Here is a 25,844-nt window from a genome sequence, read left to right on the forward strand (position 1 = left end):
TTTGTAGCATACTACAAGACGACGCACGCCACATTTCCGTAGCATGCCACAATGTTACAAGATGTTGCCCCAGCGTAAACGAGCCTTTATAACTGCCATCTGGGGACTAATGTCAATAAATATAGAACGTGTGCATACGCCATGTCTGTTGACGACCTGAATGAATAATCCTATTTGATAAGCATTGTGGATTGTTTTGGCGTGACGTGAAGTGTCGGCCGGTGTGAACTGGTCTTAAGTGTCTGGGAGGAATATTTTCCGTATTTGTTGCTGCTGGAGTGGCTACTTTTGGAATGTCTCCTCAAAAATTAATTTGAATAATATGGTGAAAATAGGGAACCTTGCATCATTCGTCCGAGGTTTCATTTGCCGTTTTCAGAGAGAAAATAGAATAATTGTGTGAGTGACAGCTGTCACTGACAGCTAAAGTTCTTTGCACCAGTGTTGTGTTTTGTTTTGTAACATTTGGTGTACAGAAGCTAGTGGGGAGGGATGAGTTTTTGTGGCATTAAATTTTTGAGTGTGGCTGGTTATATATTGGCATTGCATCGTTACGTCCCGCTGTTTTGTGAAGCCTCAGGTTTGCTGTTGTAATACATTAATAGCATACAAAGTCATTGTGATACCTCAGTTTAATATACTGAGACATTTTAATTGTTGACAAATTGATTGAAGTGACTAATTTACCCGGTTATCAACGATTCAGACTGTCGGTTCTAATAATTCGCACCATCTGAGACTGCAGTAAATGTATAAAATTTAATTATCAGTAGAATGTGCCAGGCATGCGGTATACTCAAATTTCCGCAAAATTTATCCCTATTGAAGATGAGGGTAATTTGTTTGGTTTTAGTTTGTTTATAGTTCGTTTAAACAGTTTGATCAGGAACTGGATACCAGAGTGTGTACTAAAGTGCGTAAGTCTAGGGCACACAAGCCAAACACCAGATGTATGTTGCCTGTAGTTATTACTGTGCAGACAAAAAGATAAAATGCACTAATGATGGAAGAGAAATGTAAATTTAGTGATAATAATTTGACTCCAATTCGTTTATGGACATCTACAAAAAGTTACGACGTATTATATTAATATACAACGCATTGAAAGACCGTCTTAATTTTCGTGCATGTACTTCAAATTTCGTGCGTTGACACTTCCTCCGTAGTAAAATTTCTTGTATACGTACTGGTATACTCGCTGTACATTCTTACGCTGATGTGTATGCTCTTCTTCCAGACTGCCTTGTGCAGTTTCACTAAAATTGTCTATTTTATGAGAAACTGTCGCGGTATGTTCGTGGCATAACGAATTTTAACTCTAGTATTAGTGAGTTGCAATTACGCAGTACACTGTCACTGTTTGTATAGATTATAAACACTATTTATCAAATGAGTAACGCGTCGTTTGACCTAACGTTATTATGGTTTTAGTATCCATTTCATATGTTTTCACTCCCAGAGAAACAAACAGTGTTTGTCTTCCGCATTTGTTCATCACGTTCGCCCACCCAGTATTATAATTTGTTTACGTACATTGAGTTTCCAGAAGACACATTACCAGTTTACACACTTTTGTTGTTACTTTTTAAGTACCAGCTCTTCAAGAAACGAATGTAAGACTATCGAATATTTGTGATGAGTTTTCACAAAAAGTTGTCCTGTGTTTCTTTTTCCATTACTCTCCTGAAATTGTAAAATTTTTTACGTTTTTTTTCTCATATCTTACACTGTTGATAATTAAAAAGACCTCTAATATGGTTCCTAAAATTGTGCGGCTGCATTGCTCTTTAGAAACTCACAAGTGTGTAGCATTATATTCTCATGAAGCAGAGTTTATATGGTATCATGAACATATTTCATTCTACATTTGTTAACTAGATCACAAATTATAAGTTTTTGCCCTACTTGATACATCTTGTGATATTAGAAGAACCCAAGATGAATCCAGAATGAACAAGTTTAGTTGCATTTCCATTTCAAATTTAAACTTTATAAGAATTACTGTTTAAGGAGTGTTATTTCTGAACATTTTGGGTTTCTATTGTAGCTTAGGTGTCAATTATAAGGGACAGGAAATGAGGCTTATGTATGAAACACTGAAGCCTGTAATATTTCTTTCACATTTTTGGGTAATAGAAGTTTTAAGAATGTCACAAGTATTGTAATATTTTAGATTCAACTTGCCATCAGCACTATATTCTAGTTTGAAAAACTCAGTGATGTTGACAAAATAATACTTACAAAATATGTCACCACTTTCCAGATAATGTTGTATTAATAACCATTCTGTTAAGCATTTGTGAAGGCTGCTGAAATGACATGGCAATATTTTTCATCATTAATCAAGTTGTGGGTGTATTATCTGAGAAAAGTGTCCAGTAGACACTTTGTATGCTTTTATACTCTTCACCTTCTTTGCACAGTTTCAACTCTACATTAGCAATGAAAAGTACATCATTTTACCCATATCAGACCCAGGAATAAAAATTTGTATTCAGTATTCTCCTCAAATTAAATATGCTGTCAATAAACCTTCAGAGCTTATGTAGCAGCTTAAACTGTTCCTACTAACATAAATTCAATTCTTGTGGTGAATATTCAATCAGCAATATCAAATATTGTATAATAATGGCTAATAAACCACCAGCTTGTTTGACTTGCAGTAACTTAATGCTTAGGGACTTTGTTTGAAGATATGCAAATGTTAAGTGTGAACAGTTTAATGCAAGCTATGCTGGTTGTGTGTCAGTGCCAAGAGAAAGGAGAAACTTAAGCAATTATCTTTCCCAACAACATGCATCTCTGGTTTAATGATGTCACTGTGTGAGAGTGTGGAGGTGAGGCATTGGACTCGTAATCAGGAGGCTGGTGCTTCAGATCTCTGTCCAGCCATCCCAATTTAGGTTTTCTGCGATTTCTGTATTCCTATAAGGTAGATTCAGGCATGGTTCTTATGCAGTGGTACAACTGTGTGTCTTCCCCAATTCAAGCTTGTGCTGGGCCTCTAATGACCTTGTCATCAAAAGGCCATTAAACTGTAATATTTCTACTTTTTTCCAATGGTGATTGTACCCTTGTGGCTAAAACAGTATGAGGTAAAATGGTCCCCCATTTGGATATTGATGTGGCATTACTGAGGATGATGATATTGTCCTCAGAAAAAATATAGCAGTCTATTGGTCATAGTGTGGAATTTTAGATCCCATAACTGTGTAAGTAGGTTAGATAGCTGGGAAAATGAAATGAGTAGGTTGAAGTTATTGTAGGAATTGATGAAATTTCATGTTATGAAATCATGATTTTTAGTCAGGTGAATGCAGGATTATCAACATAAAATCAAATAGGTGTAATGAAGGATTAGCAGCACAAGAGGAGGAAGTTTGCTTGGAAAAGGCCTTTAGATATGGCTTCCTGTATCTCCAGTGGGATTACATCATGGTCATATAGTGATTCTGAAATCAGATAGTGGATTGTAAGGCATACCAAGGAGCGGATACAGATTTGGCTCACAGTTCAGTAATGAAGAAGAGTAGATCTAAGTATAAAAGAATCATAAGGAGAATGATGTGGAAAGAAGTGGGATATGGAAGTTCTGAGGAGTGATGAGGTGCATTTGAAGTTCTCTTAGGCTGTAGATATTGTGATAATGAATATGACAATAGGCAGTTCAGTTGAAGAGGAATGGACATCTCTAAAAAGAGAAGTCACAGAAGTCAGACAAAAATAGCTGCAAGGAAGGTAACTGCAAAGGAACCATGGGTAACAGAAGAAATGCTTAAACTAATCAGTGAAAGAAGGCAGTACAAAAATGATCAGGAAAAGCCAGGAACACAGCAATATGTCACTTAGGACTGACGTAAATATGAAGATTTGTTTCTATGGCTAGTGAACGAAAAATGACAATCAAGAAAACTGATTTTTGACTGATGTTGACCAGAGACTTTTAGAATGATACTGACATTGTTGTCCAGCTAATGTTCATGGCTATACAGGCCACAGTACACAACCATTAAGTTGCAGGAGGAACTGTTTGGAGAATTGCTAGAAGAAGAGGTAAGACATTGTGGATCCAGTATTAGAGTCATAGTTTAAGAGAGGTTTGAAAGACTTGTGACCAAATAAGGCAGTAATCATTAACAACAGTCCTTTGGAATTGCTGAAATTGACTATTCAAATTATATTTTGGAATCTATGAAACTGGAGACATACCATATGACAGCTGGAGAAATATCATCTACCCAAAACTAGAAGTTAGCAAGGGAAGATGAGAGCATGAACTATCAATCAATCAACCAAATAGCTCAAGCATCAAAGTTCCTGATAAGAATAACACACACAAGAATAGAAAAGGAAACTGGGGATCTGTTGATCAGTTTGGCTTTAGAAAAGGTAAAGGCACCAAGGCGGCAGTTGTGACATTGCAGTTAATAATAGAAACAAGAATTAAGAACTATTACAACAATTCATAGGATTTTTTGACCTAGAAAAAGAAATTCAACAGTGTAAAATGGTGCAAGATGTTTGAAACTCTAAGGAAAATAGGTGTAAGCTATAAAGAAAGATGTATAATGTACAATATGTACAAGAACCAAGAGAGAAAAAGAATACTAGAAGACCAAGAACAAAATGCTCAGGTTTGGAAGGCTACAAGATAGCGCTGCAGATTGTCACTCCTCCTGTTCAATCTGTACATCAAAGAAACAATGATGGAAATAAAAGAAAGGTTCAAGAGTGGGATTGAAGTTCAGGATAAAATGGTATCAATGTTAAGATTTGCTGATGGGATTGCTATCATCAGTGAAGGTGAAAACGAATGAAAAATCAAGCTAGAACTGGCAGAGGGCATTCCTGACCAAAAGATGGCCATTGATATCAAATGTAGATCTTAATTTGAGGAAGGTATCTTCTAGATGTACATTTTAATCACATTTGTGTTTGGAAGTGAATCACAGACTGAGGGAAAACCAGAAAAGGAGAGAATCAAAGCATTTGAGATGTGGTGCTACAGAAGGATGTTGAAAATTAGGTGGACAGATAAAAAATGAGGTGGTTCTCCTCAGAATTGGTGAAAATAATAGCTCATCTGGTTTTGATAATTTTTGCAATAGTCCAAAAGATTTGTTTCCTTGTAATAAGCCTGGTCTTATCTGAAATATGTAATAAATCAAAAACTCATGGAATTTTTCCAGAGAGACTGAAACATACCATTGTCAAATCTCTTTTAAGAAAGGTAATAGCAGAGATGTGAATAACTGCAGAGCTGTTTCACTGCTGACATCATTTTCCAAGTATCTCACCTGAATGACAATAATATCTACAGCAAATCACAGTTTGGTGTTCAGAAGAATTGCTCTAATGAGGATACCATTTACATGTTTACTCACCTAATTTTACAATTACTAAAAATAAAATAGCACTGGGTGGTATTTTCTGTAACATACCTAAGGCATTTGCCTGCCTGAATTACAGTCTTCTTCTAAAGTTGTATGGGATTGAGGGTATACCCAACAATGGATAATGTTCTATTTAACCAAAAGAATGCATAAAGTTGTACTTAATAGTTCAGCCAATATAGTCCTGGGCTGTTACTCTGATTAGGGAGAAATCATGTGTGGGGTTCCCCAAGCAGTCTTGGATACACTATTGTTCCTTATATGTGTAAACCATCTCATGTCAAATATACAGGGTGTTCAGAAATTCCCATTACAGACTTCTAGGACTGATTTCCATTCCATGACAGTTTAAACCCAGGTGTTTAACTTATTCACTTCTGGTTGAGGAACTGAGCTGGGCATGACGCAGTACAGTTACTAGGTACTGTCTTAGAGACGGACCAAATTCTGCTTCCGCCAATCTGCGTATTAATATGTAATGCAGCCAATGAGATTGCGGCTAACGTAGAACCTATTCTCCTCGCGGATCACACTCGCGCAGCAATACCTGAAAGCGCAAGGTATTATAACGAGTGTACAGACCTTCGATTAGTCAGTCTGCATTTATCTGCACCTGTCTGTACCAGTCTGCATTAGTCTGTTGTCAAGTTTCAGTCTGCGCCTCATAAGATTATCATATTCCTGTACATAGCCATGAAGATAAATGTATAGACACTTTGTCAAGTATCAGAGACATGTGAGAATAAGATTAACGTACCAAGACCAAAGGAACTTCACATTGTCAATTGTAAACAGCATCCAGAATCAAGTTACATAATGTCTATATTTTTTATTATTTTAATAAATAATAAAGAAGGCGTATCAAAAATGGCTACATACCAGAACCCAGGTAGACAGCGAAAGTTATGTTGAAGAAAGAAACAAAGCCAAACAGATAATTGCAGCATCCAAGAAGAAATCGTGGGAAGACTTTGGAACCAGGTTGGAGACTATGGGTCAAGCTGCTGGAAAACCATTCTGGAGTGTAATTAGCAGTCTCCAAAAGGGAGGTAAGAAGGAAATGACAAGTATTTTGGACAGGTCAGGAAAACTGCTGGTGAATCCTGTGGATGCCTTGGGCAGATGGAGGGAATATTTTGAAGAGTTGCTCAATGTAGGTGAAAATGCGATCAGTAATGTTTCAGATTTCGAGGTAGAATGGGATAGGAATGATGATGGGAATAGGATCACATTTGAGGAAGTGGAATAAATGGTCAATAGATTGCAGTGCAATAAAGCGGCTGGGGTGGATGAAATTAAGTCGGAACTCATCAAATACAGTGGAATGTCAGGTCTTAAATGGCTACACAGGATAATTGAAATGGCCTGGGAGTCGGGACAGGTTCCATCAGACTGGACAAAAGCAGTAATCACACCAATCTTTAAACATGGAAACAGAAAAGATTGTAACAACTACAGAGGTATCTTTTTAATCAGCGTTGTGGGTAAAATCTTCTCAGGTATTGTTGAAAGGAAAGTGCGAGTATTAGTTGAGGACCAATTGGATGAAAATCAGTGTGGGTTTAGGCCTCTTAGAGGTTGTCAGGACCAGATCTTTAGCTTACGGCAAATAATGGAGAAGTGTTATGAGTGGAACAGGGAATTGTATCTATGCTTTATAGATCTAGAAAAGGCATATGACCGGGTTCCTAGGAGGAAGTTATTGTCTGTTCTACAAGATTATGGAATAGGAGGCAAACTTTTGCAAGCAATTAAAGGTCTTTACATGGATAGTCAGGCAGCAGTTAGAGTTGACGGTAAATTGAGTTCATGGTTCAGAGTACTTTCAGGGGTAAGACAAGGCTGCAACCTGTCTCCACTGTTGTTCATATTATTTATGGATCATATGTTGAAAACAATAGACTGGCGGGGTGAGATTAAGATATGTGAACACAAAATAAGCAGTCTTGCATATGCGGATGACTTAGTTGTGATGGCAGATTCGATTGAAAGCTTGCAAAGTAATATTTCAGAGCTAGATCAGAAATTTAAGGACTATGGTATGAAGATTAGCATCTCCAAAACGAAAGTAATGTCAGTGGGAAAGAAATATAAACGGATGGAGTGCCAAATAGGAGGAACAAAGTTAGAACAGGTGGACGGTTTCAAGTACTTAGGATGCATATTCTCACAGGATGGCAACATAGTGAAAGAACTGGAAGGAAGGTGTAGCAAAGCTAATGCAGTGAGTGCTCAGCTACGATCTACTCTCTTCTGCAAGAAGGAAGTCAGTACCAAGACTAAGTTATTTGTGCACCGTTCAATCTTTCGACCAACTTTGTTGTATGGGAGCGAAAGCTGGGTGGATTCAGGCTACCTTATCAACAAGGTTGAGGTTACGGATATGAAAGTAGCTAGGATGATTGCAGGTACTAGTAGATGGGAACAATGGCAGGAGGGTGTCCACAATGAAGAAATCAAAGAAAAACTGGGAATGAACTCTATAGATGCAGCAGTCAGGGCGAACAGGCTTAGATGGTGGGGTCATGTTACACGCATGGGAGAAACAAGGTTACCCAAGAGACTCATGGATTCAGCAGTAGAGGGTAGGAGGAGTCGGGGCAGACCGAGGAGAAGGTACCTGGATTCGGTTAAAAATGATTTTGAAGTAATAGGTTTAACATCAGAAGAGGCACCAAAGTTAGCACTGAATAGGGGATCATGGAGGAACTGTATAAGGGGGGCTATGCTCCAGACTGAACGCTGAAAGGCATAATCAGTCTTAAATGATGATGATGATGATGATGATGATGATGATGATAATAAATGTGTGTGAAAATTAATCAAGTTCTGTTTAAAGTTGGTCACCGTCAATCTGCTACTCTAAGCGTGCAAGTGGCATTTCTATTGCCTGACCTAACAGCAGAAGATAAACATGCCATGATAAGACCACGAGACATATTGCTGACACTCGCCTACTTCGTTAGAGTGACAAGTCAAATGATCTGATGGTGTGTGTACCGAAGGTCTTACAGTACGCAAACCACAGTCACTTAAGCACATTTGTTTGTATTAACATTTAAACACTATGTGTTTACATAATTCCAAAACAAAAAAGAATCCAACATTATGTACATACAGAACACTACTTATGCATTACAACAGCAGCTCGATGTAATGTCCACCAGCATTGCTACAGACAGTGTACCTAAGAAGCATTCTCTGGTATACTCTCTTCATCCCACCTGATACCTCTTCATTTTCTTGTGCAGCGGCTGGAACTCGTGCCAGCAGATCTTCCTCTCTCCCCTCAGGAGTCTCATAAATTAAGCTTTGAATACGACCCAGAGGAGTTAAATATAATGATTGTGGTGGCCAGCCTATCCGTCTTACACCATATTGTCTGCCGAGATGCCCGTGAACTGCATGTGAGGAGTGAAGGGGGTGCACCATCATGCTGAAACAGCATTTCATGATGGCACAGGTTTCTTGTTTTCTAGGAAGATAAACTGTGCAGGACGAGCTAGCTTGAGTGGAAGGAGTTATGGCCCAGTCACATGACCACTGAGAATACTTGCCCACCTGTTAATGCCAAACTGGTGCTGTGATGTGTGGCATGAGAGTTTTTGTCTGTCCTTACATGGCTGTTTTGTGAATTCAAAACACAGTCCCTAATGAACTTACACTCACCTGTGAACAGAACTCAATGTGGAAACAGGTCTGTGTCAATGCAGAGGTGCAGTAGGCAATGTGTTTGGAAAATAGGCTGGACCCATTGAGAGTACCTTTTGTAAGTGGTACGGATGTAATCATTGTGCACACAGAATGTCCCAGATGATACTGTGACTAACACCCATTGCACACGACTTTGTTTGAGTACTTGTTAGGGGGATCTCTTCAGCGCAATGCAGTACTTCTTTGTCAAAATCAGGTGTGCGATGTTGCTATGGAGCACCACAGTCCTGCATCCTCACAGTGAAGGTACATGTTTCTTGGAGGTGCTGCATAACTTGGGCAAAAAGTTTGTATGATGGTGTGCTGCATTGCAGAAAGCATTTGTGATACAGCCGACTAGCGGCTCTTCCGTTATCTTGAGCTTCGTCGTACACAAGGAGTGTGTCTGTGTATTTTGAAAATGTGCCAAACCATGTTTACTGTATCAGAGATGCACAGGCATTGAATAGATCTCACAACAAGGCAGACATTAAGTGATATCAGGTAACCATCAGATGTAGTATATGTCATCCTGTCTACCCAATTGCATACCAGACAAGAAATTCTGGTACTTTTCTCTTTCCCTCAGCAGAGATGGACATGTTTCAGATTTGAATTGAAACTATTGTAGAATGGAAATGGTACAATTCTGGACATGGCTTTCTATTCAAAGTGGTATGTACTCACTCCACTCTACAAGTCCTAGAAGTTTGTAATGGGAATTTCCGAACACCTGTATAACAGGCACAATTAGTTCTTTTTGGAGATGACACTAGTATTGGATTGCCAAGCATGCATACAGAAATAGAAGAGATAGTGACTAATGTTTTCAAAAGTATAATTGACGGTTTTCCGCAAATTGTTTCAATTTTAAAAAGACTCAAACATGTTCAGTTCTGAATGTGTAGGGGTACTACACCAATGACAAGTGTAACATTTGGTGAGGTGGAAACTTCAAAATTCTTAGGTGTTCATATCAATGAGAATTTAAATTGGAAAAAGCACATTTTGGAACTCCCTAAACATTTTAGCTAAGCCATATTTGCATTTAGTCATTGCAAATCTTTGGGAGAGACAAATCAATAAGTGGACATATTTTGCATATTTTCATCCAACAATGTCATATGGAATAATGTTCTAGGGCACCTCATCTTTAAGAAAGTCTTTGTCTCTCAGAAATGTTAGAATAATATGTGGTGCTTGTCCACGTTTGTCTTGTTGACGTGTGTTTCAGCAGTTGGGCATTTTGATTACAGCTTCACAGTATATGTATTCCTTCATGAAATTTGTTGTAAATAATCCACTACAATTTAAAAGCAATAATGATGTACATAATTACAATACCAGAAGGAAAAATGACATTCACTATTCCGCATTAATGTTGTCTCTAGCACAAAAAGAGGTGCACAATGCTACAACAAAAATTTTTGATCACTTACTCAGTGATATGAAATGTTTGACAGACAGCAACGTAAAATTTGGGAACAAACTGAAAAAGTTTCTCCTTTCAACTCCTTCTATTCTGTAGAACAGTTTCTATTATTGTAATGTGTTAAAGTTGGTGGTTAACAATTACTAACTCTCGTCTGTATATTGGGAAAAAAAGTTTAACATGTAGCCATGTGTACGAGTTAGTTTGTGATGTGAATGTAAAATTATTCAGTCCAAATCAATATGATTTATTGTGTAAAATGATCCATGGAATATGAAACTAAATAACTAACTAAGAAGTAATATTGATGAGAGAAACTGACAGGATGAGAGGAGAGGTGTTAACATATCGGAGAATAACTTCCACGGTACTCAAGAGAGCAGTAACAAGTAAATACTGTAGGGGAAGGCAGATATTGGAACATATCCAACAAATAATTGAGGAAGTTGGGTGCGAGTGCTACTCTGAGCTGAAGAGGTTGTCACAGGAGAGGAATTCATGGTGTGTATCAAACTGTTCAGAATACTGATGAGACGAAAAAAATTAATAATGGAAAAGAAAATAGGAACCTGAATGAGCAACTATTATCATTATTGTGTAAAAATTGCCATAATCAAGGTACACAAAGTCATGGGCCTCCACCTACTGGTTCTGCAGATACTGAAGAGATTGAAAAACTGTGTGATGAGTTAAGAGAAATGATCCGGTTCATTAAAGGAGGTGAAAATTGTGGTGGGAGACTGGATTTGGACAGTAAAAAAAGGAAGAGAAGGAAAAATAGGAGAAGGACTGCGGTAAAGGAATGAAAGGGGAAGCCATCTGATTGCATTTTGCAAGAACACAGTTTGATCATTGGTGACACTTGGTTCAAGAACTATGAAAAAAAAAAAAAATTGTATGTGCAAGAGACTTGGTTATTCTTATATAATGGTAAGAGGCAGAATTAGAAACCAGGTATGAAACTACAAAACAATTCCAGATATAGATCTGTATCTGATTGTAATTTATTAGTTACGAAATGTAGCTTAAAGCTGAAGAAGCTATGGAAGGGCAGAAAAGTAAAAAGAGGCACAGAGATGTGTTGAAACGAAAAGAAGTTGTTGAGAGCATTAGGCAACAACTGTGTAAAATGGGCTATAGAATTACAATATGAGGTTGATGGGGAGCTGTAAGAAAGCAAATATTGAATGCAGATGGGGAACAACAAGGCAAACAGACAAATCTCGGGAGAGAGGTGGGAGGCAGTGAGGGGGTTGAGGGGAAGCATCTAGTGGCTCGTGGGAGAGTTTAGAGCTGTCTGTTGGCTAGCTAGGGGTGCAGGTAGAGGGGGCAGGTGCCAGATGGTTGGGCATGTGATTTCATAGACTAGGGTGTGAGATAACAGCACACAAATAGCTGATGTGGGGACACAAATTAGGTAGGGTTTCTGGGGTATGGGAGTGCACTCTATTGGGTGGGGGTGTGGGAGGTGAGGAGGCAGTGAGTTAGTAGGTTTAGTCCAGGAAGGTTACAGGAGTGGAGGATGTGCTGTAAGGATAGTTCCCATCTGTGCAGCTCAGAAAAGTTGCTGGTGTTGAGGAGGATCCAGATGGCACGGGTTGTGAAGCAGCCATTGAAATCTTGCATGTTATGCTCTGCTGCATGTTGTGCCACTGGGTGGTCCACCTTCTTCTTGGCAACAGTTTGGTGGTGACCATTCACTGTAGATGATAGGTGGTTGGTTGTCATAACAATGTAAAATGCTATGCAGTGGTTGCAGCAGAGCTGGTATATAACATGGCTGCTTTCACAGGTGGCCTGGCCTCTGATGGGGTAGGATGAGCCTGTGACGGGACTGGAGTAGGTGGTTCTGGGTGAGTGTATTGGGCAAGTCTTGCATCCGGGTCTTCCACAGGGGTATGATCCCTATGGCAGGGGATTGGGGGTGGGAGTGGCATAGCGATGGACTAGAATGTTGTGGGGGTTGGGAGGGTGGTAGAACACCACTTTGGGGAGAGGGGGGGTGGAAGTATCTGGGGTAGGATGTCCCTCATTTCAGGGCATGGTGATACATAATCAAATCCATGACAAAGGATGTGGTTCAGTTGTTTCAGTCCGCAGTGGTATTTGGTGACAAGGGGGTGCTCTATTGTGGCTGGTTCTTGGGATGGCTGTGAGGATCAGGTGTGTGTGAGGATGTGGCATGGGAGATCTGTTTGTGAATTAGGGCTGGAGGGTATTGGTTGTCTGCTGAAGGCATTTGTGAGGCCCTCAGCATACAGGGTGAGGGAGTTCCCATCACTGCAGATGCATCCTATCATGGGTGGCCAGTCTGTATGGGAGGCATTTTTTGGTATGGAAGGGGTGGCAACCGTCAAAGTACTGTTGGTGATTGGTGGAGTTGATGTAGACTGAGGTGCGGATGGAGCCATCTGAGAGGAGGAGATCAACATCTAGGAAGGTGGCCCAATGGGCAGAGGAGGACCAGATGAAATGGATGGGAGAGAAGGTGTTAAGGTTGTGAAGGAATGAGAATGATGTGTCCTGGCCTTGGGTCCAGATTATAAAGATGTCATCAATAAAACTAAACTAGACCAGGGTGAATTACAGTCAGATTTAAAGATTAATGTTATAATCACACTACTGAAGAAGGTAGGTGCTGAGATGTGTGAAAATTACTGAACCATACATTTAATATCTCATGGTTTCAAAATACTAATTCATTGTGTGCAGAAGAATGGGGTGAATTGTGGAGGACAACCTGAGAGAGGAATTGTGTGGGTAGCAGAGAAAGGTAGGAATGCACAATGCGTTACTGATGCTATGACTTATAACAAAATATATATTTTGTCCCTTTTGCTAAAACAAGCAGTAAACTGCACAGTGTGAGTAATTAAGCATCATACAGCAGTCACACTGTGAACTGATTTATTCATCTCATAACATAGAAGTAAAGGAAAATGCCAAGCAGTACCGGGCCGAAGGCATAGCTTAGTATAGAGGTTAAAGAAAGGCAAGCCTATGTTTATAGCATTTGTAGACTTAGAGAATGCATTTGGCAATGTTGATTGGAGTATGGTCTTTAAACTTCTGAAGGTGGTAGGGATGCAATACATTGAGATAAATGTTATGTACAACTTGTGAAGAAACCAGATTGCAATTAAAAGTCTAAAATAAGGCCATGAAAGGGATGGAGTGATTGGGAAGGGAGTGAGTCACAGTTGTAAACTACCCTTGATGTAATTCAGTCTGTACATTGAACAGGCAGTAAAGGAAACCAAGTAAAAATTCAGAGACTGGATTAAAGTCGAGGGAGAGGTTTTCCGACGACATTGTAAATTTCTCAGGGAGAGCAAAGGATTTATAAAGCAGTTGAATGAAATAGACAGTGTCTTGAAAGGAGAATAGAAAATTAACATCAACAACAGCAAAACAGGGTTAATGGAGTGTATTCGAATTATATCAGGCAATGCTGAGGTAGTTAGGTTGGGAAATGAGACACTAAAAGTACCGTAGTACGTGAGTTTTGTGTTTTGGCCGGTAAAAATAATAAAATAACTGATGATAGCTAAGGTAGGGAAGATAGAAACTGTAGATTGGCAATAGCAAGAAAAGCGTTTCTGAAGAAGAAAAATTTATCAAATATTGATTGAAGTGATAGGAAGTCTTTTCTGAAGGTATTTGCGTGGAGTGTAACCTTGTATGGAAGTGAGTGTGGATGGTAAGCAGTTCAGACAAGAAAATTATAGAAGTCTTTGAAGCATGGTGCTACAGAAGAATGATAAAGATCAGGTGGCTAGATAACATAACTAATGAGGAGGTACTGAATAGAATGGGGAGAGAAGAAATTCGGGGTGTAACTCTACTAAAACAAATGAGGCGCTGAGAACCCTAAGGGTCTAAAGTAGAGATGGGCAAACTCGTTCATCCTTGGGAACTAGTTCACTGCTGATCGCTCTATTTTGGGAACCGTTGATTTTTACTCGTTCACCGTTCATTTGTGCTTGGTATATGGTTCTTGTGAAACACTGAAAACCAGTAGTGTAGGTGATTGAAGGATGGAGGGCACCAAGAGGGGCCACTTGCCTCCCCCCTGGAGTATAGAGGTTTTATTCATTACAGAATTCTTACACACTTTTAGAAGTAATTTCCGAGATTCTGCAGAACCTCTCCTTTAGACAACTGTAGCGTTGTGTGGCTGACCGCAGGGAAATAATATAGGGTGGCGCATGGAAAACCAGCCCCAAGTACAGACTGCTCACCAATTACGGAAGATGTGTTGCCCGTTACGAGCAGATACAACAAACAGACAAACATGTAATAATTAGGCAGTGAAGAAATAACAAGCTAATGCAAGCAACAATTGTGAAACAATCGATGATGATGTGTAGAGAGCTGGAGTAGAGAACATGAAAATCTCATGCGACGCGCATGTGCTATAGCTCATGTGGTCTTGTAAACCTGTTGGTGGCTATTTCCCAACTTAATAGACCGCAAGTGTCTTGTATAAAATTCTTCGTTTCGACTTCCACTACAGAGCTATGCTACGTTGTAAACAATAATCGTTTACACCCTATATATACTTCACGTTGTCTCTGAGTTCGTAGGCGAAGTAGAGACTTTATGGAAGCATAAAATAAAATGCGTCACACGCTTAGTAAAAATTAGGTTTTTATGTCGCATTATTAAAGTTAATGCAGCAATAATAATAATAATACTTAAGTTTGCAGTAATAAAGTTTTTGGCTTGAAAGCTCCTTCTGAACAAATGTTTTTGAGATAATAAGTAAATACGATTTTATGGCAATCTATGTTTTTTCAAATGGAGAGGCACCGCTTCTCCTACTGAGCCAAAATGACCCACAGCCCACCTAACTATTAGGTAATGCAAATTGGAAACAACCAAACTTAAAAATAATTAGAACCTTCCTAAATGTAATGTTTTGTATATGAAAGATATACGAAAATTATTTTATATGAATTTTCTTACACTAAAAATTAAGCAAATTATTGAAAGTTACTTGCTAAATCAAGTTGATGAAACCAAAAAATATATGAATAACGAAAAAAACTTGCCTTGTTATAAGTATGTCTTCTGCTGTTCATTGATATAATGAAGTGAGCTGATATGCCCTTTTGTTACCTAGTGAACTGATTGTTCCTCGTTCCCGATAACTTTAAGTAGACCGCCGCGACCAAAGTGAACTATGAACCGATCGTTTCTCGTTCCTGGGAACTATAAGTAGACCGCCGCGACCGAAGTGAACTATGAACCGATCGTTCCTCTCGGTCCTTTCGTTCATCTTGGTGAACCGTTCCTTAACACCCGTTCGTTCGCGAACTATCCATCTCTAGTCTAAAGCACAGCAGTGATCGATTGTGGGGCTGTAGAAGTATCTGTTCTCCTGACATCTATTGATATTACAGTGATCCAGATTCATCTGTGCTGTAGGTCCGCAACATGTATATGAACATTCATTGAAAGCTGCCTGACTGGTTTTTCTGATATCTGATTACATATGGTTCCAATGGTGGTATGCTTTTTAGACCCTTATGGTTCTCAGTGCCTCAAATGATCAGTTGACAGGAGATGATATGAGAGATCAAGGAATTGTCAGTTTAGTACTGGAGGGGGGAGAGTGAGAGAGTGTGTGTGTGTGTGTGTGTGTGTGTGTGTGTGTGTGTGTGTGTGTGTGGGGGGGGGGGGGGGGGGGGGTACAAATTGTAGGAGCAAACCAAGAGATGAATACGGTAAGCAGGTTTAAATGAATGTAGTTTGCAGTAGTTACTTGGAGATAAAGGTTGGACAGGATAGACTAGCATGAAGAGCTGCATCAAATCAATCTTCAGACTGAAGACCACGATGACAACAGCTTTTCTCCAAGCTGGAAGCCAAATTGATTTTTTGGAATCTCATAATTTTCAGTAAAGTTTCGAATTGGATAGTAGCAGCTTTTTCGAATATTTTTGACAGAACTGGAAGGAGAGAGAGAGAGAGAGAGAGAGAGAGAGAGAGAGAGCATGATAATTTCCCATATCCTCTCTTAACCCTTTTCCTAACACCATTTTTTTCTGTGCACTTTAAAAAGTCTGGGGAAACATCCACATTTAAAAGATTGGTTTATTATTATAAATATTGAGTCTCCTATAATTTTATGCACAAATTTAATGACTTTTGTTGGTGCTTGCAGAGTTTCTGTTTTTCAGTATTAGTATTATATTTTCTGCATCAATTGTTGATGTTTCTGCATCAATTGTTGATACATTATGGACATATTGTTCTGGTTACTTTTTTGTGACTAAAGGTTTATTGATCTTAATACAAATAATCACAAAACATGAAATAATAGCACTGTAGAGCCTATTTACTTTTGCCCAAAGAACAAAATGGAATTAAGGTTTTGGTGGAAAAATTATTACACTGCAAAAAATTTGAAGCCTGCAGATGGGCAAAATTAGTTTTTATAATAACCTGCCTGTTTGTAACTAATAAGTTTTTCTAAAAATGAGATTCCGGGTGCATGTTAGTGCCTTGGGCTACTCTACACATAATAAAACAAGTATCTGTATGCAAATATGTAAACACTGAACAAGTAACTACACGATTTCTGTTTGTAAATATTCAGAACTTGAAGTCAATGGATACCCTCATTCTTATGGCAGTCTTTAAATCCATAGAGGTTACAGCAAAGGAGAACTGCATCGTTTTTGCAGTCTTTCTGTGCATTCCTGCCTTTGTTTAATGCCTGAAATGGCTCTACTGTAACCCTGCTGAGAAGAACTGGGCGAAGAAAGTAAATGGAAAAAAATTAAATTGCAAACAAAAGGCTCATATAGGGAATTTAAGAAAGGGATCCATTCCTACGTATGAAGAGTCCTCAAAGACTTGACAAAAATTTTTGAAGTCAATAAAACGTATAGCTGTAATATGCCCTTTCTGATCTGTCTCAGACTTATAAGGAACAAGTAATCTTTAGCAAATGCAGCATGTATACAGAACACATCACACCCTTTACACCAAATGTGTTTTCATTGTACAAGAAAGTATCACACGTCGAAGAGAGGTCCATGTTTCTCTGTAAGAGGGAAAAAAAAAAAAAAAAAAAAAAAAAAAAAACACCTGTCAGTCACAGAATCTTGTGTTGTCATTAGAGGAGCATATATCTTTGCACAATCTGCCAGTTGCAAAAGTTTTGCACCAGCTACAGGGAAGTCAGTGAAAGAGACCAATGTTTTTGTGCATGCAAATTGCTGTAAAACTTCATGTTTCATGGCAGAGTTATTAATTGAAGCTCTTTCAAAATACATTTGCCTCACAAAGAAAGCAACAGCAATAGCACACAATAGCCCCTCACCAGAGAAGCAAGAGTAAGGAAGATGATAAATTTTAATAAAAGTAAAATTTCGTATGACAGACACCTCTTCGACAATGATGATCGCAGTACAGATGTTATCAGTTTGAGTGAGCTAACAGATCTCACAACAGATTCCCCATCTCCCTGAATGGAGAGAAAAAGGCAAGGAGTAACATATTTAGTGCATATATCTGTGGAATATAAAACCATCAAGATGGGTGCTCATCAAGGCAAACAGGGTACTGGGTTCTATAGTCAACTTGTGTTCAAGATTGGGTGGATCACATTACCAACACATCAGTCATGGTGGTGAATCATCCATCACACAATTATACAGTACTAAGGAGGAAGAGGAGGACAGTTTACGTCTGGTGGAGTGACAAATACTGTTCAGCAATTGGAGGCATGCAGGTGGCTCTTTGTAGTTGAAAGACTGGCTGACTTGAGAGAATGTGCCAGACTTTTGAGTGATGAGTGCAGGATGTTGAAATACCGAGGACATAATATGGCAACAGTTTCTGAATACTGTTAACCACCCTTGTAAATTGATGTGTGCGAATCCATTGGGACCATTTCAGGAAGAGGCTAGAGGTGCCATGTTTGCGCTGTAATGAAGAGTGAAGTTCTGCTGACCAGTAAAGGAGACAAAGCCCAGAGTATAGCTGAACATTTTGTCAGAATCATCATTATTGTTGTGCAAAGTACAACTTTCTGCCACGTCCATGGGGCTGCTAAGTGATGGTTGGGACTTCAGTTATCTCTATAATTAAGTTTACAACTGCCCTTTCACCATGTGGGAGTTGGAGTCAGCCTTTTCTTTGGCTCATAACATACCAAATCATAACAAAATCCATTACAACCTTTACGGCACTTCACTGGAAATTATGACAAAATTCTTGACATTTGTAACTTAATAAAAGGAATAACTTCTTTCAATGACATAGAATTGCCCTATTTTAACTCTTCTTAAGCCTGAAAAGACTGAGTCTCCCCAAGCCACTGTTAGTTACCACATTAACTACTTACGAAGCATTCTACAGTAGATGGTCAACTAGCTGGTCCTTGCATTAATTCCAAATGGGGTCATAAATTGCTTTCATTGTGATTTTGAAAGATCTCAGATAATCTGTCTGAAGATAAAGCTATACAATAGGTTTTCCTCAATCGGACATCGCCTAATAGGTAGAAATGTATTTTTTTACCTGGAGAAGGTGTATGACATTACTTGGAGGCTATTACCTCAGACAGCTTCATGCATAGGGAGGCATGTAGGTGCCTTCATTATTGATGATTCCCTGTAAGAAGTGGTGTGCTTCATGGTAGTGTTTCAGGTGTGATTGTATTTGTAATAACTATAGATAGAATTTTACCCATGCAGAAGGGTCCCATTCAGTACCCTTTCTTTGGGAATGACACATCAGGTTTTAGTTACTCTCCTAACTTTGCAGTGAGCTGACACTGAGGTTCTTTGCTCCAGTTTTATACACCTTTATATAGGTTCTGTCTGATAGTGGATGCGTGATGTATGGATCTGCCAGACCATCATACCTTAAGGTACCAAATGCAGTCTGTTGAGAAGAAAGTAGGCTGTCCACAGGGGCATTTAGGACCAGTTCAATATTTTCACCCCCCCCCCCCCCTCCCCACAGGGCTCCAGGTACTTTTGTGAGTTTGTGTGTGGCGCACATGGAGCCCCAAGCTATTTTAGTAGCCCATTCTTCCTTTCTTGCCTGCATTTCCTTCATTCTGCCCCTCCGTCCCTATCCTGAGTCCTTCCTCGCTGCCCCCTCCTTCTTCTCTCTCGGTGTTCAGATTAATGTCGACCTGGTTATCCACCTGGTTCCCTGTAATATTGCATGCAGCTTTGTTCTTCTTGCCTGTTCTCTTTCATCCATTTTGGCATTTAGGTCCCCGCTTGAGGTTTGACCTCCATGTCCAAATTTTCCTTTTTTTAGTGTGAGCCATTTGGGGAAGAACTCCCTTCCTAGTGTCCACGGTGTGGATTCCTCTCCCTCCTTCCGGGGTCCCGGTTTCGATTCCCGGCCGTCTTCGGGATTTCCTCTGCCCGAGGACTGGGTGTTTGTGTTGTCCTCATCATTTCATCATCACCATTCGTGACAGTGGTTAGACTGGACTGTATCCAGAAATTGGGCTGTGTAAAAATTGGGACTTTGTATGTGCACTAGTGACCCTGCATTTGAGTGCCCTGCAAACTAATCATCATCACCTCCTCCTCCTCCTCCTCCTCCTCCTCCTCCTCCTCCTTCCTTCCCCGCTTAGTCCCCCCTCCATCCCTCTAGGTCACCAGCACATGTAGCCAGTCCGTGTGGTGGAGCTCTTATGTACCCATTTGGCTGAGCCCCTGACAACACAAGGATCATACTACTGACACCCGAGTTGTTCCCTCCCAATGTATGCCAAGGAATGGTTGCTTGTCTTCCTAGAGCATCAGAACTCCTGGCAATGGCTGCCTTGCCAGGCGACTCTTCCTGTGGCTGGATGGCGCCCATGGGGAGAGCAATTGATTGGAGTGGGTAGTATCAGGGTGGATGCTTGGTGCATGAAGTGTATCAAGGTGCAAAAATCAGGCTGTTCTCAAATGGCCATCTCTCTTGAGTGGTGAAGAATCATTGAATGCTACTTCATATGACCCTGCAGCCTTCCCATCCCTGGCTGCACCATGGGAGGAGGGCCAGGCTTGCCGTCTTTGGATGACAGTTTATCAAAGCTTCTTTTGCTGCTCGGTCATGCTTGTGATTGTCTTGGCAATGTCCCAGTATTATCATCCCGCACCAATCTCTGAATATGGTCCACAGAGTGATTTTTCATAAGGACCTCATCCTGCAGATGAGGAACTCTGAGCTAATCTGGAGCAACATGGCATTTATTTTGTTAGATATGTGCAGAAGGGTCGTAAAGACAACTGTACCGATACTGGTGCCTTCATTCTGGCTTTCAAGAGGGTACCCTCCCAAAGGAGGTCATGGTTATGTGTTATAGATGTAACATGAAGCTGTATGTCCCACTACCCATGAGGTGCTTCCAGTGCTTGCATTTTGGGCATATGTCTTCCCCCTGTAAGATGGACCCTCTGTGTGGTGACTGTGGACACCCGCTCCATGACCAAAGCCCCTTTGTTCCGCTGCCTGTGTATGTCAATTGTCATGAATGTCACTCTCCTCGCTCACCAGATCCAAGTGACCAAGTTCTTGGATTGCCTGTCTTTCGCTGAGGCTCACCAAAACACTACAGGCTCCATTGAGTGTCACTTTATTCAACTTTTACCTCTGTTACATGCTTTCCCCCTACTACCTCTTCCTTACCCCAGCCCTGTCTATATCTCCCCTCCCCCTCTCCTGCAGTTCCCACGTCCTCCCTTCTGGGAGCCACACCCCTTCCCCTGCAGAAGTAGTGCCCTTCCTTCAGCATCTGCCGGTGATGGCGTCCCCCCCCCCCCCCCCCTCCCTTTCAGTTCCTGATCTCACAGAATCCTGTACTCCCTCTGTGCTCTACCCCCTCCACCTCTGGAGGAGGAGTGGTAGTAGTAGTAGTAGTAGTAGTAGTAGTAGTAGTCCCAGGACAAGGTTCTCCGGTGCCCCTGGAGGTGCCATCCCCCTTCGCAACCTGAGTCTGATCTCTTATTTATGAATACACCCCATCCTTCCCCCCTGCAGGACCAGGAGTTAGAATAGGCCTGAGGTATTCCTGCCTGTCATAAAAGGTGACTAAAAGGAGTCTCTCATCTTTCGACCTTTATGTGAAGTTCCCCTGTTGGGTTTGACCTCCATTTTCCAAAATTTTCCTGAAGAGCAAGCCAATTGGGGAAAGGTGCCTTACATGGTGCGTTGTGTCCATTGTGCATTGAGATCTTTAGCCCACTTTCTCGTTAAGGCATTGCAGTCCCCCCACTCATCCTCCATCTCTTGGGTGAGGACACCTTCCTGTACGCATTTTTCTCCACCCACTATGCAGTGTTGTTTTCTGCACTGACAATGACCATGGAATTCTTTGCACCTCATATACAGCATGGTAGCCAGTCTGTTGTGGTGGGGCCATCATGTACTCTGTTGGTTGTAGCCTCCTGACTATACAGGGATCGCTGTGCTGATGCCTGTTCCGTTAACTCCCCACATATGCCAAGGAGTAGATGCCTGTCACCCTGGGGCATAGGGACTCCCAGCAATGGCCATCCTGCCAGGTGGCCTTTGCTGTGGCTGGATGGCGCCCGTGGGGAGGGCCCCTGGTCGGAGTGGGTGGCATCAGGCGGATGATGCACGATGAAGCGCACAATGTCACCACTTGCTGCTGATCAAATGCCAGCAGTCTCTAAGCATTCCAAGTCTCAGTACAATGCAAGGAAGTATGATCCTAGATTGTTCCCCTGCCTGGCCCCACCATGGGAGGAACGCCAGGCTAACGATGGCAGCAAAGCTTATTCGTCCCGGTACCTCGTATGTAAGAGAGCTAGTGGGGACTCCTTTGTCATGATGAAGCCTCAGTTTTTTGTAGAGCATTTAGAGGACAAGTTTGGGGAGGTGGAGCGCTTGTCCAAAATGCTGTCAGTCAGTCTTGATATAAATGGCATCCTCTGCCCAGTCACAGGCATTACTCGCTTGTGACGAGCTAGGGGATGTTTCCATTACCCTCATGCCTCATAAGAGCTTAAATATGATCCAGGGTATCATATTTCACAGTGACCTTCTTTTGCAGTCCAACGAAGAGCTGTGTGCCAATTTAGAGTGATGAGGAGTTCATTTCGTCCGGCACATCCATCGGGGTCTGAGGGATAATGAGGTTGCCATCGGTGCCTCCATCTTGGCTTTCGTGGGTGACTCATTACCTGAGAAGTTCAAGGTGATACTTTAAGTGCACGAAGTTCGGGTGTACATCTTCCTGCTGTATTTCCAGCATCACATGTCAAGATTGTAGACGTCCACCCCATCCCAATACTCCATGTGCACCATCTCCCACCTGTGTCAACTGTGGAGGGCATAATTCCCCTTGCTTACCAGACTGCAGGATTTTACAGCTAGAAAGGAAAATCATGGAATACAAGACACAGGGCCGATGGATAAGAGGAAATTTGAGCACCTACATCCAGTGGCTAGGACCACCTCTTATGCTGCTGCTACGAGAACAGTTGTAGCCCCATCAGTTCCGCAAGTTATAGTTGGCTCTCGTAGCTGGAAGACTACACCTGCCCCCTTGATGATGGGGGCCACTTCCCTCCTTGTTGCTCCCGCACAACCTACCTCGGGAGCACTGGCCCCTCCCCGCAACCATCAGGGACATCAGTCTCCCGTTCTCAGCCGGAGAAGCATAAGTCTTCTTCAGCTGCCCTTGCTAGGAAGGGTTCCCTAGGGTCACTCCCTTCCCAGGTTACTGCTAGTGGGAAAGATGACATCCACCAGCGCCCAAAAGCAGCTGGTCGTAGGGCTTCACGATCATCCTCCGTCATGGAGACAGAATCAGTGACACTCTCCCAGCCAGAGAAACCAGAGGATCAGTGAGAGAAATCCAGAAAGAATACCCCAAAACCAAGGGAATTGTGGTGGCACCCACACCACCGCTACCTAAAATCTCTGCTTCTGAGGATGAAGTGAAGATTCTGGCCTCCACTAAGGACCTAGATCTCGCCAGACCCTCACACACAATGGATATAGCCTGTTCATGAAATAAATCTGTGACAGCAGGTGACCCTGAGGCATAGACTGTCTCATTGAGCGTTTCATGGCTTCCCAGTCTCATGATCACGTCATCCACCAGTGGAATTGCGGCGGTTTTTTCCACCACCTGGCTGAGCTATGGCAACTGTTAAGCTTTAGACCTGCTTTCTGCATTGCCCTCCAGGAAACCTGGTTCCCGGCAATGCAGACCCCTGCCCTTTGTGGCTAAAGGGGATATTAAAAAAACCATGGCGAATATAATAGTGTGTCAGGTGGAGTTTGCGTTTTATGTCCTGAACTCGGTATGTAGTGAACCTCTGCTCCTTCAAACTCCTCTCGAAACTGTGGCTGTCAGGATGTGGACGATGCAGGAAATAACTGGCTGCAGTGTATATCTCCCTCCAGATGGTGTGGTACCCCTGAACGTATTGCCTGCATGGATTGGGAGATTTTATTGCCCATAACCCCTTGTGAGATAGCACCATGCTTACTGGACGTGGCAGAGATGTTGAAAATTTACTTCTCAACTCGACCTTTGCCTCTTAATTACTGGGGCGACCACACATTTCAGTGTGGCTCATGGTAGTTACCCAGCCATTGATTTATTAATTTGCGGCCCAGGACTTCTCCCATCTATCCACTGGAGAGCACATGACAACCTGTGTGATAGTGAGCACTTCCCCATCTTCCTGTCACTTCCCCTGCATCATGCCCATGGACGCCTACCCAGATGGGCCTTAAACAAGGCAGACTGGGTAGCATTCACCTCTGTTGTCACTGTTGAATCTCTCCCACATGGTACATCGATGTTCTGATTGAGGTGATCACTACAACGATCGCTTCTGTGGGATCATATACTTGCCACATTGTATGAGTGGGGTCGTCAAGGCTCACTCCCGATTTTTAATCAAAATCTTCCTGCCTCTCTGTACTTTCCATATCCAAGTTGGTTCCTCCCATAGAACGAGGGACTGATGACCTAGCAGTTTGGCCCCCCCCCCCCCCCCCCCTTTTGAACCTACCAATCACCCCATCCTTGTTGATGACAACCACTGAACGAGTGATATGACCTCCCCTCGGCTTCTCTGTGTCTAACCTGGACTCTCACCTCATGATATTCTAGTGGAGTTGCAACGGGTACTATTATCACCTTGGTTCCTGCTATTCTGTGTTCTGTCTTGCTCTTCAAAAAATGTGCTTCCGTGATGACCACTGTCCAACATTTCGTGGTTATCGGTCTTTCTGTCGGAACTGTGCCAGCCCCGAGATAGCACCTGGAGGGGTCTGCATTTTGGTTCATTCTGATGTGGTTAGTGACTGGATCTCCCTTCATACCAACCTGGAAGCAATAGTGGTTATGATACAAACAACTCTGGCAATCACCGTTTGCAATGTCTACCTCCCTCCAGGTAGGCCACTTCCTTATGTTGAACTGTCTACTTTAATACAGCGACTCCTGCCCTCATTTCTCCTCCTCGGGAGGGAAACCTCCCCTGTGTGGGAGTGCCACTTCAACGGATAGGGGTCTCCTAATTGACCAACTTATTACAGACGTTGTCTCCTCAATGATGGTTGCCCTACCCACTTCCCTGCTGCTCATGGAACTTTTTACTGCTATTGATCTCACTATCTCCATCCCTGCTCTCGTGTGCTGGCCGAAGTGGCCGTGCGGTTAAAGGCGCTGCAGTCTGGAACCGCAAGACCGCTACGGTCGCAGGTTCGAATCCTGCCTCAGGCATGGATGTTTGTGATGTCCTTAGGTTAGTTAGGTTTAACTAGTTCTAAGTTTTAGGGGACTAATGACCTCAGCAGTTGAGTCCCATAGTGCTCAGAGCCATTTGAACCTGCTCTCGTGGATTCCCTACACTGGTCACTTGTGACAGTCTTTGTGACAGTGACCACTTTCTGGTGATTCTATCATTCCTCTGCTGCTACCAGGCATACAGGCCCCCACACTATTCATTCCGCAGGGCCAGTTGGCCTTTATATACGTCTACTGTGTGCTTCGACACCTCTCTCTCGAATTGTATTGAAGCGGTGGTGCAGGGCATCTCTGACACACTATCCCCAAGTCCCCCTCTTCGTCAACCAGTACTGTGGTGGACCAAGGATGTAGCAGTTGCTGTCCAGTTCCTCGGAAGGGTGCTGTAGCGATTTAAATGACATCCTTCACAGACCAAGCTCCTCACTTTTAAGCGCCCCTTTGCTAAGGCTTGTTCCTTATTAAGCAGAGTAAAAAGCAGTGCTGGGCTTGCTTTGTTTTCTCCATGGGGACATATGCCTCTTCATCACAGTTTTGGTCCAAGCTCCAGTCTTCTAGGTTACCA

The 25,844-nt window shown here is 41.8% G+C and overlaps 1 protein-coding gene across 1 annotated transcript in view; it reads left to right on the forward strand.

Annotated features, from left to right (window-relative positions):
- Window positions 1-448: 448 nt before the first annotated feature.
- LOC126184989 (dual serine/threonine and tyrosine protein kinase-like) overlaps window positions 449-25,844 on the forward strand; it is a 295,254-nt gene continuing 269,858 nt past the window's right edge. The window contains exon 1 of the mRNA XM_049927698.1: window positions 449-580. The gene's annotated coding sequence lies outside the window, so the exon portion shown is untranslated. The remainder of the gene's footprint in view (window positions 581-25,844) is intronic.

Source organism: Schistocerca cancellata, chromosome 4 (assembly GCF_023864275.1).
Source record: "Schistocerca cancellata isolate TAMUIC-IGC-003103 chromosome 4, iqSchCanc2.1, whole genome shotgun sequence".
Classification (NCBI taxonomy): Eukaryota; Metazoa; Arthropoda; class Insecta; order Orthoptera; family Acrididae; genus Schistocerca; species Schistocerca cancellata.